The sequence below is a fragment of the Gadus chalcogrammus genome, chromosome 20, assembly GCF_026213295.1.
Source record: "Gadus chalcogrammus isolate NIFS_2021 chromosome 20, NIFS_Gcha_1.0, whole genome shotgun sequence".
In the NCBI taxonomy this organism is placed as follows: Eukaryota; Metazoa; Chordata; class Actinopteri; order Gadiformes; family Gadidae; genus Gadus; species Gadus chalcogrammus.
Window position 1 is genome coordinate 15,179,447 of NC_079431.1, and position 5,000 is coordinate 15,184,446.

The following is a 5,000-nucleotide window of genomic DNA, read 5'->3' on the forward strand; positions in this document are numbered from 1 at the left end:
ACACACACACACACACACACACCTGCACACACAGATGCAGGAAACAAAGAAAAACATTTCCTGTCATCCATAACCCACACAGCCGGACTCTCCAGGAACATTATCCGGGGTCAGGAAACACACAGAGAACAAGAGGAAATTGAATACGAGGCCAGACAGCAAGAAGCACCTTTTGATCCCCTGACACCAAGCCCCTCCGTCTCCCAGTATCTGACCCTGTCTCCTCCTATCTCTCCCTGCTCTTGCCTCCCTTTCTCACTCCCTCACACTCCCCCTCACTCTTCTAATGTGTTTATTAATCCCTCCGTCCTGCCCCCCTCCACCCCTTCTCTTCACATTTCATCTCCCTGGTTAATAAAATCGCAAATCATTCTAAATATCATTTCCAGCATAACATACTTTCCTCTGTGTGTGTGTGTGTTTGTGTGTGTGTATGGGTGTGTGTGTGTGTGTGTGTGTGTGTCTGCATGGACGCTCAAATGTGTGTGTAATTGTACTTCCTGTCTATATTCCCTAGACATTGGGAGGCCCCTTGAAAGAGAGAGAGAGAGAGAGAGAGAGAGAGAGAGAGAGAGAGAGACAGAGAGAGAGAGAGAGAGAGAGAGAGAGAGAGAGAGAGAGAGAGAGAGAAGGGAATGTGGATGAATGGGGTTGTTCTCACTTGGTCGGCCAGAGGTCGGCTGGTTGACCAGCTGGGGTTCAAACCCACGGGTCCTCCGCAGCAAAGCAATGACCTCGTGTTGACCCTAACACCAGAACACTGGAAGGAGCAGGGGACCCCATTGACAACTGCCCCAAGGCCCTGGGGCCAAGCAGACTTAATGGGTCTGTGGTGGGTAACGGTAATTACCACTGTATGTCTACAAGTGTGAAAGACTGTGTGTCTCTGTGTGTGTGTGTGTGTGTGTGTGTGTGTGTGTGTGTGTGTGTGTGTGTGTGTGTGTGTGTGTGTGTGTGTGTGTGTGTGTGTGTGTGTGTGTGTGTGTGTGTGTGTGTGTGTGTGTGTGTGTGTGTGTAAGAGTATGTGTGTGTGTGTTTGTGTGTATGTGTGTGTGTGTGTGTGTGTGTGTGCCAAAGTGTAATTATGAAATAGAACTACTGAAGGACTGGTGGACACTTTGATTTCCCTTGGTGTAAACGCAAACACAAATGTGCAATGACACACTCACACACCCACACACACAGATCCGTCTAGGTCATGCAGGCGAGAGAGATAGTGAGAAAGAGAGTGAGAGAAAAGGAAAAAGAAAGAGAGAGAGAGAGAGAGAGAGAGAGAGAGAGAGAGAGAGAGAGAGAGAGAGAGAGAGAGAGAGAGAGAGAGAAAGAGATAGAGAGAGAGCGGGAGACTCCCTCCTTTTCGATTAGCAGCTGTTTTTCGCGGACCACAAACCAGCGAAACAAGTCACTAAATCCTCCTCAAGCAGGAGGAGCAGTCTGCCACCAGCAGCACAAAATGGGGGTTTCAAAGAGTGTCTGGAAGGAGAATGTAAAAGCACAGCGTAATCGAGGGCACCGGGTTATAATTGAGGTTAAATAGCCTCTCAGCAGCTAATGACTCTGTGTCCTTGGTCAAAGTGAAAGCAGACAGATATTAAACCGCGAGTCAGCGGTAGTAGCGGTAGTAGCGGTAGTAGCGCTGTCCCTCGTGTGTCTGGACTGCAGAGTGACTCGAGTGGGGGTCCTAAGTGGTCCACTCTTAGCCTATGTAGTGCACTCTTTTGTGGATGTCGCCATTTTGCAGGGCTGGTCCAATAAGGACGATCCGGCACGTAGAGATCTTTATGCAAATGAGCTGTCGAGGCATGACATTTTACACGTGTCTGCTGCTTTATGGGACCAAAACATGTCAAGTCGATTGTTCTCTGGCTCATAATTAGTGTATATTCTTGTTCCCTAAATAATGTATTATGTGGTGTTCTCAATATGAGGATTAGGGATTGAGGGAAAAAGTGAGTGACTGCAAAAACGGTCTAGGATTATCCGAAGGGGCTCAGACCTGCTGTGATTGGTCCAGATACTCACGCCCGCCTCCACAGGTAACATGGCACCGAAAAATCCTCACTTTGGTAAATCTAAGCTTGCCTACCTTCGCCCAGACACAATTACTCCCCCACCTCCATCCCCCTCACACACACATGCACCGCTTTACACACACATACACACACCCTCACCTACACATACACACACCTACACTGTGTTTAGGAAACAGGAGCGTACACACCTGCACCTAGCTATATCCCATAATGCAGCAGGGCATTAGTGCAGATTAACTGTGCTTCCGCAGGAAAGAGAGGCATAAAACAAGTAATTTCCCTTTTCCCCTTTCTCCTTTGTCTGCATGCTTGTGTGTGTTTGTGAGTGGGTTTTTGTAGTGGGTGTGTGTGTTCTTCTGTGTTTTTGTAGTAGGTGTGGTCTTTCACTATCCATGGTGGCCCACTCACTGAGGTCTCTGCAGAGGCCACTGCAGACACGCTGAATTATTCAAATGTCCGCTGCTGTGTGTGTGTGTGTGTGTGTGTGTGTGTGTGTGTGTGTGTGTGTGTGTGTGTGTGTGTGTGTGTGTGTGTGTGTGTGTGTGTCGGTGTCGGTGTGTGTGTGGCTTATAAAATAATAAAGTACCTGGCCCCTCCATCTCCTCTCATTTCATCACACTAGGACAGACACGCACTGAGGTTCCCATGAGGAGAGGAGGGTTGTGTGCATGTTGTGTTTGCATGAGATTTTTGTGTTTTTGTGCGAAGGTGCTTTAAGACTGTGTATCACTTGGAGTGTTTGTGTGTGTGTGTGTGTGTGTGTGTGTGTGTGTGTGTGTGTGTGTGTGTGTGTGTGTGTGTGTGTGTGTGTGTGTGTGTGTGTGTGTGTGTGTGTGTGTGTGTGTGTGTGTGTGTTGTCCTGGGTCTTGTTTCATGCAGTAAGTCCCCGGTACAATAGATTAAATCACATTACTATTCTCCTCGTTCATTTCAGCTTACTCTCGTTCTGTCTTGTGTGTCTGTGTGTGTCTCTCTCTCTCCCTTCCTTTATCCTCCACTTCCTCCCTCTCTCTCTTGCTCTATTCTCTCTCTCTCTCTCTCTCTCTCTCTCTCTCTCTCTCTCTCTCTCTCTCTCTCTCTCTCTCTCTCTCCATCTCTCTCTCTCTCTCTCTCTCTCTCTCTCTCTCTGCATCTCCTGACCCCACTCTCCCATCTCCTAAATCTCTCTGAAGATCTTTCTATCTACTGTTTGCTCTCTTCCTTTCTCTTTCTCCTCTTCTCCCTCCTTGGCGTCACGGCAGAGAGCCACAGTGTTTCCAGAAGTGTCCTGTCCTCTTCTTTTCTCTTCTCCGCTGCCCTCTTTCCCTCCCCTCATCTCCCCCTCCCTTCAGCTTTCCTCTCATCACTGTCCTCCCTTCAGCTTCTTACACGCACACAAACACACAGGCATATGCACACGCACATACACAGAGGCACACAGACTCACACACACACACACTCACACCCACACCCATACCCACAAACACCCATACTGACACACACACACACACAATCACACACATACACACGCACGCACGCAGGCACGCACGCTCGCTCGCTCTCACACACACACACACACACACACACACACACACACACACACACACACACACACACACACACACACACACACACACACACACACACACACACACACACACACACACACACACACACACACACACACAGATCCAGCTCGTCTCTCCCCCTCCCCTCCCGTGCTGTCCTCCCTCTCGGTCCATCTGTCTTTGTACGAATGAAGATGTCTGCAGCAGAACACATCTTGGCTGGGGTCCACGGTAGTAATGGCCGTGGCAACAGACGAGCCTGCCTGCAGCCTTATAGCAGGGCGTTTGGGTGACGTTTGAAAAGTAATGGAAAGTTGTAAAACTTCATGCATTACACAGATTAGCAGGTGTAGATTCCTGTTGTCTGTTATTTTATTTTTTTTAGTTACCACTCAACCGTGGTTGCCACGGTGACAATTCATCCTGGTCACTCACAGCACATGACTTATGTTAAGCACCGGACTTGTGTCGAGGAACCCTTGACCGTTTGGTTCACATGGCTGGTTAGAGGTTCGCTGAACATTTCGATATGACTGTAATTGAGACGGGACTTCTCTTCATGTGTGTGTGTGTATGCGTGTGTGTGTCTTCGTGTGTGTGTGTGTGTGTGTGCTATCGCACAAGCGTTTGTGTGTTAGATTTGTCTGCTGCACATACAGTGCAATTGTCCCCCAGAATTTATTTAACTCTCCCTGAAATATTTGGACGAGCTAACATGTATTCCATGTGTGCCATCTGGACGGAGCAGCCGGTTAATGACTTTATCAACTACATTACAGGACTCACAAATCACCAACAGGCCTAGTGACAATCATACTGGCTCACAGATGCCGGGAAAGCCGCTTTGTGTGTGTGTGTGTGTGTGTGTGTGTGTGTGTGTGTGTGTGTGTGTGTGTGTGTGTGTGTGTGTGTGTGTGTGTGTGTGTGTGTGTGTGTGTGTGTGTGTGTGTGTAGGTGTGGGTGTGTGTGTGTGTGTGTGTGTGTGTGTGTGTGTGTTTGTGCCTTTGCGTGTACTGGGGCACTGTAGTATTTTACTAGTGTATAATGTAGTGAGTAAAGACGTATAACTTGACGTCTAAAGCCTGATGTCATGGTCAGGGTTATGACTTTAGCAGGAATGACAGCAAGATAGAGTATTGAGTTTGGAAAGTGAAGAAAGGGGGATGCAGAGAATGAATATGTCAACAGAGATAGAGAGAAGGAAGGGGGGGGGGGGGAGCAAGAATGACATTTTTAAGTTGCAACAAAGACGATTCGAAACAGACCATTCATCATCTCCAAATCCCTCTCTCTCTGGGGGTTTATCCTTTGCTTTCTCTGTGTTACCTCAATCTGCACCCCGAGCACCTCCTCCTCTACCTCCTACTCGTATAGCTCCTCTACCTCCTCTACCTCCTCCTCCTTTTGGCTCCTCCACCTC

At 48.3% G+C, this 5,000-nt stretch overlaps 1 protein-coding gene across 3 annotated transcripts in view; it reads right to left on the minus strand.

The window, feature by feature from the left end:
• nrp2b (neuropilin 2b) overlaps positions 1-5,000 on the minus strand; it is an 88,784-nt gene that overhangs the window by 47,623 nt on the left and 36,161 nt on the right. The window lies entirely within an intron of this gene.